This window comes from Phyllostomus discolor, chromosome 8 (genome assembly GCF_004126475.2).
Source record: "Phyllostomus discolor isolate MPI-MPIP mPhyDis1 chromosome 8, mPhyDis1.pri.v3, whole genome shotgun sequence".
In the NCBI taxonomy this organism is placed as follows: Eukaryota; Metazoa; Chordata; class Mammalia; order Chiroptera; family Phyllostomidae; genus Phyllostomus; species Phyllostomus discolor.
In genome coordinates, this window is record NC_040910.2 from 38,485,334 (window position 1) to 38,497,568 (window position 12,235).

General features: G+C 50.6%; 1 protein-coding gene and 1 non-coding gene across 2 annotated transcripts in view; one reads left to right on the forward strand and one right to left on the reverse strand.

The window, feature by feature from the left end:
* GNG7 (G protein subunit gamma 7) overlaps positions 1-8,995 on the reverse strand; it is a 116,681-nt gene extending 107,686 nt beyond the window's left edge. Inside the window, exon 1 of the mRNA XM_036032177.1 lies at positions 8,879-8,995. The gene's annotated coding sequence lies outside the window, so the exon portion shown is untranslated. The remainder of the gene's footprint in view (positions 1-8,878) is intronic.
* Positions 8,996-10,885: 1,890 nt separating this feature from the next.
* LOC114504342 lies at positions 10,886-10,994 on the forward strand. Its single transcript, XR_003685126.1, has one exon. It is a non-coding gene; the product is annotated as a U6 spliceosomal RNA (small nuclear RNA).
* Positions 10,995-12,235: the final 1,241 nt, after the last annotated feature.

The window sequence follows — 12,235 nt, forward strand, 5'->3', positions numbered from 1 at the left end:
TTTTACATTTGTATGTCTTTGTAACGTTATAAGCATAACTGACATTTAAAAATATGGTCTATTCTTGAACTGAGATGCCACAGTTCATCAAATCTCAGAACTCTTATTTCTAAGATGGTCTGTTATGTCTCGTGACACTAAAAAAAATAAATAAATCATCGCTCTTACTAAGTATGGCACAATGCTGTGGGAAATATAATCATTCTATATATTTGTTCCCAAATATTTAACCCCTGCTCAACCAGGCGGCTATGGGAATACGAGCTCTCACGTGAGCAGCAGAGACATCTCGGAAGGATCAGTGCTTTCCCAATGCTTGTGCTTAAACAAAGCAAGTTATGAAACCCCCAGTTCGAGCCCCAGCATTGCCAGGACCCCGAGAAAGCCCTGGGCCTCAGTTTCCTCAACTGTACATCACATGTGCTGGACCAGAAGGATCAACAGACTTTTTCTCAAAGGAGCCAGAGAATTAGTGTTTTTGGCTTCTCGAACCACGTGGTCTTTTTCTTTTTTAAAAATTTTATTTATGTTTAGAGAGAGGGGAAGGGAGGGAGAAAGAGAGGGAGAGAAACATCAATGTGTGGTCGCCTCTCATGTGCCCCCCCCCGCGCCGGGGACCTGGCCTGCAACCCAGGCATGTGCCCTGACTGGGAATTGAACCAGTGACCCTTTGCTTTGCAGTCCAGCTCGAAATCCACAGCAGCCAGGGAGAACTACACAGTTTTACGTGTGGCAGCATGAAAGCCGCCATAAGCAACACGTGTATGAGTGCGCCTGGCTTTGTGCCGATAAAACTTTATTTCTGGACACTGAAATGGGAGCTTTATATAATTTTCATGTGTCACAGTTCATGATTCTTCTTGTGATTTTTTTTTTAATTTAAAATGTAAAAATGACCTTAGTCCAGGTGCCATATAAAAACAAATGAGCCGAATTTGCCACGTGGGCCATGCCGCCTCCTGGACTGGACCGTCTCAGGGGCCCTTTGGGAGCTGACGTTCTCAGCTGCTCTGATTCTCAACCCACACTTTAACCAGCAGAAGCGTCTGTGGCTCTAAACAACCCACGATATGCCCGAACGCTAAGCTATATCCACATGCCGCCGGAGGTCTTATTTGCTCCTCGAACGTCCCCTTTTCACCAACTACCTAAACCTTCGGCGTCCGGCACGGCAGCCACCAGCCACACATGACACCGAGCACAGGAATGTGTCTCCCCCTGAGATGTAAAAATCAGTGAGTGCAAAACACACACCGGATTCCGAAGATGTGTACAAAAGAAAGGGAAGTAGGTGATTTACACCTTCTTTACATTCATGGCACGTTGCATGTTGCAACGATACTATTTTGGATATAATGGGTTATGTCAAATGTATCATTAAAATTGGTTCCACCTGTTTTGCTTTCTGAAGGGTGGCTAGTTGAACATTTAAAATTACGTTTGAGGCTTGAACCCTGTTCCTGTCGGAAAGCACTGTTTTTCAGAGAGAAGGGGGGGCAACAGCCCGGCACATGCAGAGCTCAGCTCCCCGGGAGGCACAGAGGGGCCCGGGCTGCTCTCACCGCTGGCCCGTAAGATCAAAATAATGGGGAGGAAGGTGCGCAGGCAGAGCAGAGAGGATGTTTAGGGAGACAGAACTCTTTGGGTTGACACTACAGGGGTGAATGTGCTGTCTACACACTTGTCCAAAGCAACGATCTGTCAACGCAGGTTCACCAACTGTGACAAAAGCCTTCTCTGGTCAAGGATGCCGATAGTGGGGCGGGCTGTGTAAACGTGAGGGCGGGGGATGGATAGGAGATCTCTGTACCACTGCTCAGTTTTGTTGTTAACCTAAAACTGCTCTAAAAATAAAGCCTATTTTGGCTCTGGCCGGTGTGGCTCAGTGGGCTGAGCGCTGGCCTGTGAACTGAAAGGTCACCGGTTCGATTCCTGGTAAAGGCACAGGCCTGTGTTGTGGGCCTGGTCCCTAGCTGGGGGCGAGTAAGAGGCAACCACCTGAAGTTGCTCTTTCTCCCTCCCTTGCCCTCTAAGAAATAAAATCCTAAAATAAAGAAAGAAAGAAAGTATATTTTGAAAAACTAAACATATATTTTTATTTTAATGCCATAATAAATTCTTATTAGAAATAGCTCAAATAAATAAAAAAGAAATATAGCCCTGACTGGTGTAGCTCAGTGAATTGAACGTCAGCCTGCAAACCAAAGAGTTGCTGGTTCAATTCCCAGTCAGAGCACAAGTTTGGGTTGCAGACCAGGTCCCCAATAGAGGTATGCAAGAGGCAACCACACACTGATGTTTCTCTCCCTCTCTTTCTCCCTCCCTCCCCCTCTGTCTAAAAATAAATAAATCTTTAAAAAAACAACAACAAAGAAATACATTAGCCCAATGGTTCACAATCTGGGGTGATTTTGTCTTTAGGGACCACTTAGTGATGTCTGGGTTCATCTGTGGTCGTCCCCGCTGGGGTGCTCCTGGCATCAAGAGGGTGGGGGCTGGGGATGCTGCTCAACACCCTACAGTGCCCAGGATGACACCCCCCCGACAAAGATGACCCAGCCCCAGTGTCCCCAGTGCCATGGGGTGGTGGGGGGAGACCTGGTTTGGTCAAACCCCATCTGGTTCGTTACAAGAACACTTAACAATGGCAGTGCACTTCAGAAGTCCACTGTGTCCTTCCACGGGAGCCTTGTTTGACCCGCACAGCATGCAAGGTGGAAACAACACATGTTCCAGACCCTGTCTCTCAAGTAATCACAAGTTTCTCAGGGAGCAAGGTCACCTGTGGCCTCCTCTCCACCCCTCCCCGTGAACTTGAAACTCCTGCTTCCTCCCCCAGCCTGCAGTCCTTGGGACCTATATGACACAGAGGTCTCCACTTCCTGTGGGACGGTATACATTTTTATTTTCCTGGAGTGCAGAAAGTGGGGACAGAGGAGAGGGAAGTGCATTTGGCAACCAGAACCACACAGCCCTGGAAAAGCTGAATTTCACTCAGTGGGTGTCTGCTTGCTAGGCAGTGCACTGTGTCCCCCAAAAAGGTATGTCTGCATCCTAACCAGGGTGCCTGGGAACGGGGTCCTGTTTGGAAATGGGGGTCTTTGCAGATGTGATCACGTAGGGATGAGATGACACTGGAGTAGGGTGGCCCTGATCTAATGGCTGGGGTCCTTACAGAAAAGGAAGATTTGGACACAGAGACACAGCAAGCACTCTGAACTTCCCCCACACAGCTCAGGCTGCCCTGACCTTTTCGACCTGGTTTCAGCTTTTGGCTTTCCGTGCTTGTCTCTGCATCGCCCAGTTTTGGGAAGAATTCTGCTAAGGTGGTTGATCATTCAGTCCTCCGTCCTTCATATCTGATCACTCTCACGTCTACTCGGGGTCCTCCCCAACCCGCAGGCGGTGTGGGACAGCTCCGCCTGCACAGGGCTCCTGTTCGCTGGTGCAGCCAGAATCCCGCCGATGCTTCTCCTCAGTGATTTTCCCTCCACCGACCACACCTGCTCCTTGGCTGTAAGTCCATGCTGGTTCACGCTGTCCTCGAAGTTGAGCCCAGATCTATACTAAGTTTTCTTTTCCCCGTTGCAGGAACTCCTGCAAAAACCTGTTTCTGCCACACTGACAGCTATCTGGCTCTGACTCCGGCTCTCTCTGACACACGCACGGGGAGAGGCCATGTGACGGCAGAGGCAGAGGCTGGAGGGAGGCAACCACATGCCCAGGAATGCTAGAAACCACTCGAAACCTGCCCTGGAGCCTCCAGAGGGAGCGCAGCCCTGCGACACCTTGAACTCAGACTTCTGTGTTCCAGAACTGGGAGAGAATATACTTCTGTGCTTCAGGCCGCCCGGCCTGTGGTGCTTTGTTATAGGGGCCCCAGAAAGTCAGTTAAGCAAAGAGAAGGCAGGCAGCATCGGGGTCTTATTCACTGACCTCCCGGCCACAGCTGGTCTGCTCCAGCATGGTGTCTGCAGGGACGGCTACATTGAACTTGGCTGGATTCACCTCCTTTTTTTGGTTCCTCCTTTTTTTTCAAGCATCAAATTAGGCAATCTCTTAAGGAGACAGGGGAAGGGTCCATGGCCTTGATAACAAACGACAAAACATCTGACTAGCCATAACTGTCAAAAAGCAGAGCTTGCCCAGGTCCCTCCTCACGTTAGCACAGAAATGGGGGAAACCCACACCCGCGAGCACACGCATGCCTGCGGAGACCACAGCACGCTCTCAGCCGACAGACACCAAAGACAAACATCTCCACTTCACCACCTCCAAAGGGTGAACTTTCAGAAGTTCCAAAAATGGTAGCAATTTCTGCAAATCGGTGTCTCTTGCTCGGCACTGCATCCTGGCACTGTGAGTGGGTGGGGCCGGAGATGCTGCTCAGCACCCCACAGTTCCCTGGGTTGCCTCCCCCAGAGAGTGACCCGGCCCCAACGTCCACAGTACCCAGGGGGAGGCCCTGCAAGAGATGACAGGGAAGGACCCAGCCCCACCTTGGTGCTCACACAGCTGGGCTGTGCCCCCCTCCCATCCCCTGGCTAACTTGTCAGTGCAAAGCTTCTCTCTGGTCTTTTCCCCTAATTGTCTGTCCCGTGCACAGGTATCAGCCCCACTTCTCTGCCCCCTGAAAAATTTACTGTCATCACACCTGTGGAGCTCATGGAATACGGGCCTGGGCTCCCATCTCCATCACCCCCAGGGACCCCAACTCAGAAAGCCAGGTCAGGGACAGAAGGGTCCTGGGCCCCCTGTCTCCACACCTCCCCACGGGTACACACAAGCATCTTATTCACATGGCACTCCCAGTGCCTGGCACACGTTCTGATGCTTAAAATAGGCACACAACCAGCCTTTGTTGGGGAGAGGAAGGAAGGAAGGAAGGAAGGGAGGTTTTGGACAAAGGGGACAGTGACCCAGCCATCCCGAAGCCCTGGGCATGTGCCAGGGTGGGCTGCAGGGGCAGTGGGAGAAGACGGTTCCTGGAGTCAAAGTGAAGGTCGCTCAGGAAAGGTAAGGTGGGGCCAACTCCCACAGTGTCCTGAAGGCTGTGTAACGGATTCTGATCTGCCGAGTGGGTGATGAGTTGGTGAAAGTGGCAGGGAAATAACAGATCAATTTGTGCTTTAGAGAGCGGATCCTGGTCCTGTGGGGTCGACCCAGCAGAAGACGAAAGACTGGCGGCTGATCCAGCAGCTGGGGTGCTCTGAGCAAGAGACAGTGAAGCACTTAGCTCAGGGGAAAGAAATGCAGATGGAAGAGATAGAGGTAAAACCTACAGGGCTGATACCAGACAACCCCCCAAACTTCAGTTTAGTGGGCTGTCGACTACCCAGAGAAAAGCCATTTAAATAGCAGCATGATTTGCCCTAGCCATGTGGCTCAGTTGGTTGAAGCGTCATCTGTACACCAAAGGTTGTGAATTCGATTCCTGGTCATAGTACATACCTAGGTTGTGGGTTCGATCCCCGTTCAGGACACATACAGGAGGCAATCAATTGACGTTTCTCTCTCACATCAATGTTTCCCCCCACCTCCCTTCTTCTCTCTCTAAGATCAATTATATATACGTTCATCCTCAGGTAAGGATTTAAAAAAAAGATAGCAGCATGATTCTTCACTGCCAAAACTGGAAGAAGAGCAACCGAGATGTCCATCAATGGATGAATGGATAAATACAATGTGTCCATTAATACCCTAGACTATTACTCAGCCATGAAAAGGGGTGAAGCATTGATACTCGCTACAATGTGGATGAACCTTGAACATATGATGCTCAGTGAGAGACGCCAGACACAAAAGGCTGCACACTGTGTGATTCCATGTATGTGACATGTCCAGATAAGGCAAATCCAGAGACAGAAAGTGGGTTAGTGGCTGCCAGAGGCCAGAGAAGGGATGGGGAGGTGACTGCTGATGGGGAAAGGGCATTTTATTGGGGTGATGGAATGTTTCAAAACAGGCTTAGGGGGATGGTTGCACAACTTGATAAACTTACCCAAAAAATTGAACTGTGTGCTTAAATGGTTGGCTTTTATGATATGGAAATTATACCTCAATTTAAAAAATCAAAAGCAGTAAGACTTTCCCCTTTGCAAGGTCCTCAAGGAGAGCGAGTAGCCATTTCTGGATGTCTCAGAGCTGCCCAAAGCCCCCTGCCCACCCACTGGCAGGACAAAACGCATTGAGAAAATTCAGCTAATCAGCACCCCGCAGGGTGGTCAAGAAGAAGGATGAAGTGACTGTCTGGGACAGGCTGCCCCACCTTTTCAGCTGCCCTTATCTGGTTTCTAAGGTCTCCTGGGTAATAGATGTAACAAACTCTTTTCTCTAGACCCTGAAGAAAGGGGGGCCACCCCAAAAGGCAGCACAAGAGAAAATGGATGAAAATCAAGGTCCAGAACTGTCCAAAGGAACAGTGGAACCAGCGGGAGGCTCCCCGACAGCGGCAGGAACGGAGGATTGCAGGAGCCGGCCCTGAAAGGACCCACGCAGGGGACCCTGGCCAAGCCCTTAAAGGACCCAAGCAGGGGGTGAATGGGAGAAAAGCTTTAATGGCTGTTTTTGTCCATTAAGACAACATTTGTAAGAAATTACTTTCAAGTATACAAATGACCTAGTAAATACAATTTGAAAGACAATTATTTGCTTCCAGGTGCAAATGAAGAGACCTGTGATAACAGCTTGGAGGGAAGATGTGCTTTTACACTACTACACGGTGGACCAAAACACAAACGCCTCCATTCAGTAAGCGAGGAGCTGCATCCTCTGTGTGGCAGGGCACTTCCCACTCAGTTATCTTTCCCTTCAAACAGCAGGGCCCAAGCTTTACCAAACAAGAGCAGAAAACAATCACGTGGGTCACAGCATCTTCCCTACAGAAGACCTGAAGAACGCCAGCTTTATGCTCTAGGTCAAAACCGAGGAAGCGAATTGCACACTTCGGCAACTTTCAATGCCTGCAAAGATCACTTAATCCCACATTCAAAACCAGTCTAAGTGGTCAAAAGCCACACAAAAGACTTACCTAGAAAGAGGTCAGTGTTTCTAAAATGCTCTCAAATCAATGTGATTTTTTTCCCTCTTAATGTGAGAGCACTAGATGATTTAAAAACAACCTCCAAATATGGGCTTAACTCTTCCTAAGACTCAAAGGTGAGATGTGGTCTTTAAAGAAAACTTAGTTTTATTTATAACCAGGGGGTCTCAACTGGGGTGATGCTACCCCCAAGGAACACTGGGTGCCATCTGGAGACAATTGTGGTTGTCACGATTAGGGGTGATCCTGGATAGGGGCCAGGGATGCTGCCCAGCACCCCACAGTGCCCAGGACAGCCCCCAAAATAGGTGGGCCTATGGAGGGACCAGGTTTCTGTTTGTTTTTCCTCCCTTTTAATAATAGGAACTTTTTTTTCCTTTGCAGGAGTGATTCTTATGGGCACCCCCAAGGTTAACAAACTGGAGTCAAGCTCTGACTCCTTCCCTCCCCTCCCTAACAACCCAGTTCTACCCACCCACCTTTCCTCCCTCCCCCACAAAAAAAACCTTAATTTAGAACATTATTATCAATGCTGCACATAGCCTCGCCATGTGCCAGGAGTGTGCTAGGTGCACGCATTCCCTCATTTGACTTTGACTTTCCCAGCAATCCCATGAGGCGCCTGCTACTGTTCTGTTACTCCCACCTGATAGAGGAGTCAACTAAAACTCCCAGAGGCCACTTGGCCAAGCAAGAGTCGGATACAGTGTTAATTTCTGCACTACACTGTTAATCTTGGGGAGACCCCCACACCTGAGAAACAAGTTTGTGAACTTGGCCTTTGCTTCGCTGACACCTAGCAACAGTAGGAGCCTCTTCCCTGCTGCTCATCATGCCTGTCTTCTCCCACTCACCTTCCAGCCCCTAGCAACCCCGTTCCCCAGGAAAAATCAAGTGCCAAACTGCTGCCCACATCCCTCAATATTATCATACCCAAAACTCCCACTTTGCTTCCTTGCTCCTGAGCCCAAAAATTCCTGAAAAATTCAGCCTCCAGCACCAGCATTTTCTGCTTCCCAACATGCTCTCTATGCACCCAACATCCCAGACACAGACCTTGCAAAGTAAGGGGAACTCCTCCAGCTCACTGGTGCCAAGGGGCTTCCACGCCACCGCCCCCAGAAGTGGAGAGGAGTCCACTCCACAATCCTTATAACTGACTTCCAGTGAAGACCTCCCCCACCCCATTTCCTCCTGGTTAGTCAACTTTCCACAAAACACCTGCCATCCCTGTCCCACCATCACTCTGTCCCCCACCTTCTTTCTCATCACCCCAAGCACTCTCCGCATATCCCTCAGACCCCTTCTGAAAGGAGCCTGACCCACCTCCATCCCTCAACCCTCCCTTAACTGTCCTCCAGCCCCTTTTCAGCTGCCCTAACCCCATATTCCTCAGTCACCCTTCCTGGCCAACTCGACCCCCAACTCCATTCCTCAACCCCTTCTCCGGCTAACCTCCACCTTCAACTCCACTTCCAGCCCCTCCCCAAATAACATCCACCCTCAACTCGAACCCTGTGCCCCTCCCCAGCTAACTCAGACCCCCCAATTCCATCGCCAGCTAATCCCTATCTTCAATTCCACTCCCGGCCCCTCCTCAAATAATCTTCACCTGCAACTCGAATCCTATCTCCTCCCCAGCTAACCTCGACCTCAACTTCAGTCACCTCCCCAGCTGACCTCGACCCCCCAGGTCCGCAACCAAATGGGAGCCCTCTCAGCGCTCATCTCCCGGGCTGCCCGGGCCTGCCCTCCGCCCCTGCCGCGCCCCGACCTCCAGTGCCCGAGTTTGGGGCGTCGGACCCCGGCCCGAGACGCGACTGCAAGCGCCCTTACCTGTGCTCCGGCAGCCACGGCCGACTCAGCCCCGCTGCGCAGCCGAACCCGCCGCCTGGCGCTCGAGCGCTCCCTCGTCTCTGGGGGCGGGCCCGGCGCCCAGTGGGTGAGCACTGGAAGCCAGCGCAGCCAATCGCGAGCCCCGGCAGCGGGAGCTAGGCCCGGGGCGAGGCGCAGGGCAAGCAGCGGGGTAGGCTGCGCCCAGCAGAGGGGCGGGGCTCAGAGTGCGAGCCGAGCCCGGAGGTAGAGAGCTGAGTGGCATTTTCGTTGGCCACCTGCGAGCGGGGACCGCACGGGGGGCGGGGCTATGTTAATATGCAAATAGAACGTTGTGTTGGACTGTGAGGCTGGGCAATGCGCGAATTTTCAGAGGCGTCTCGGTGACGTCGAGGAGGCGCGGGATTTTCGCGAGTTCGAATCCTGAGTCCTACTTGCTGGGGCTCGCCTGTGGGGCGGGAAAACTGTCCCCTGCTGATCGGTCGCGTGACCTGCAGGACACTAATAATAAATACTCCTTTTCGTTGAACCCTTTGCTTAAGGTTAGAGGAGAAATGATAAGATTCCCATTTTTATGGAGGTGGAAATTGAGTCTCCTAGAGGTTAAACCCAAGGTCATTCACCCAAGCCTGCCTCATAATTTCCCGGACTTAGCAGTTTCCTAACTCCTGGGCCTCCACCCGTATGGAATGATCCAGAATCCTACAGGAACTGGACCCCAGTAATGTGCATTTTTAAGATGCTCCCGTGGCAATGTTGAAAAACATTTAGTGTGTCTCCAAAAGCATCCAGAGCTCATGGAAAGGAGAGTTTTTTTATACAGAAGGATGCAGCCACTATATACTGGACTTGAGGAACTCAGTGCAACACTGAGGCTTTCTGATCTGAGCTGCTGGCCTGCCAGCGGGGTGCCCCAGGGGTCCTGTCATCCCTGCAGGAATCTTCCTGCTCATCCCCTGCAGCTCACAGAAAGAACTAGGCACGTGGGACAGGCGTCTCACTCCCCAGCTCACTGCTGCTCAGAGGAACTATTGTCTGAACAACAGTCGCAAACCAGTCTCCCACCAGGCTTACTGTGTGAATAAACAAGGGTCTCAAACTTGTCCGGGGGGCGGGCAAGATGTAGCCCAAACATACTTTAAAAATACCAAATTCATTGCCAACATTTGCCCTAGCTGGTGTGGCTCAGTGGGCTGAGTGCCAGGCTGCGGGTTCTATTCCCAGGTAGGCCACTTGCCTGGGCTGTGGGATGGGTCCCCAGTTAGGAATGTGTGACAGGCAACTGTTTCTTCCCTTCCCTTCCCCTCCCTCTGTCTCCTTCCCTTCCCCTCCCTCTAAAAATAAAATACATAAAATCTTTTTAAAAATTCATTGCCAACATTTTAAAATGCTTCACAAAAAGAAATCCAGATTTCCAGGATCTCTGGAAAAGTCAGGTCTGGTGATTGCTGCAGCAGCTGGATAAAGCAGCTGGATGAAGCAACTGCACAGCTTCAGGCAAAGTCAGGACTGGAGTGAGACAAAAGATGCATTTTTCTCAAATCCAAAACCTAAATGGGTGGAGAAAAAAGCCCTCACCATCAAGAGAAATACTATGTTGATGATATATTTTAAAATGTCAAGTTAAATGCGGAAATGATTCAGAATGAACAAAATACCAACATTTTCAAGAAAGACAAAATGTGGTTCTGCACTTATGCAAACCACCCCCCTTGCTTCTCCCTAACCTGGACCCTGTCAAATCCTATCCTTCTGTAAAAGACTGATGCAGCCCTGGCTGGATGACTCAGTTGGTTGGACCATCGTCCTGTGCACCAGAATGTTATGGGTTCAATTCCTGATCAGGGCACATACCTAGGTTGTGGTTTGATTCCCAGCCAGGGCACATAACAAGGGCAGCCAATTGATGTTTCTCTCTCACATCGATGTGCTCTCCCCCTGCCACCTCCCCTTCCTTTCTCTCTGAAATTAATAGAAATATATCCTCGGGTGAAGATTAAAAAAAAAAGAGTGCTCACTTCGGCAGCACATATACTAAAAAATTGGAATGATACAGAGAAGATTAGCATGGCCACTGTGCAAGGATGACACGCAAATTCATGAAGAGTTCCATATTTAAAAAAAAAGGATTGATGCATTGTTCATTGTGGCTTCCTTTGCATTAAAATGTTTCCCAATGACTGATACTTTTGGCACTCCCCCCCACCTTAAGTTTTGCACCCATGGTGAGTGCTTCTCTCTCCTCACCTAGTCCTGCCCCTGCTTATAGGTTTGTAAACTCATTCCTGAGCCATTTAGCAGATGGAGAAACTAAAGCCCTATGGGTTCCTCTCCATGTAATATATGGCTCATAGAGCCTCCCTGATCTCCTGAGTTGGTTGAAATAAATGTAGTGCCAGCAGCACTTGTGAGGTCTCCTGTGGGGACCACGATGTTCCCATGACATCCCATTGTCCTTTTCATAAAAGCCCATACTCTTCCCACAGCCCACTGGGCCATTTCACCCTGCTCACCTCTCTGATCTCCTTGACTACCACACTTCCCTCACTCCTCTTCTGCCACTCTGACCTTCATTGGTTCATGCCTCAGGGCCTTTGCACATGCTGTTCTCCCAGCCTGGTGCTCCATCGCAGATCAGCCTCTTGGGGCTGGCCTTAATTTTGCCTTCCTGTGTCAGCTCAATGTCACATTCTCTGTCAGCTTGGCCTCCCTAACCTCCCAGACTCCTGCCTCCATGTTCACTTTTGTGTTTTCTTCTTCATAGCAGGTACCTGAAGTGATCTGATTCATTCTTTGGCAGGAGGATGGACTCTCCCCCAGTAGGTAATAGGCTCTGAGACGTCAGGGACCCTGGGCTTTGAGTCTGTCATTGCTGTGTGTCCAACATCCAGGAAAGGTCCAGGCACACAGTAGGTGACTATTACATACTGGGTGAATGAATGGATGGAAGAATGGATGGGTGGTATCTCAGTTTCTTCCTCCCAGTCTGTTCCTGAAGCAGGCCTTCTCTCTTCCAACTGAGATGCCTGCCTGGCCCGGTCTGAATGGGTAAGAAGGAGGCTGGAGTGGCAGATGAGAAGTCACACAGGGCAACTGGAGGGGTGAGGAGGAAAATGCTCCTTCCCCACTCCTTCTCCTCTACCCCGGCTTTTGTGAGCACCCCTACTCACCCTCTCTGTGAGCCCTACAGGGAAATTGCCAAGTTCACAGAAAGTCCAGGGCAGGTGCCCCAGGTAACATGTGGAGAGTGAATGAGAAACTGAGGCCCAGGGGAGAAGCCTGGCCCAGGGCCCCACAGCGCCACCTCTGGCAGAAGCGCTCATCACAGACTACTCCTGCCTCTCCTTTCCTCATGGCCCT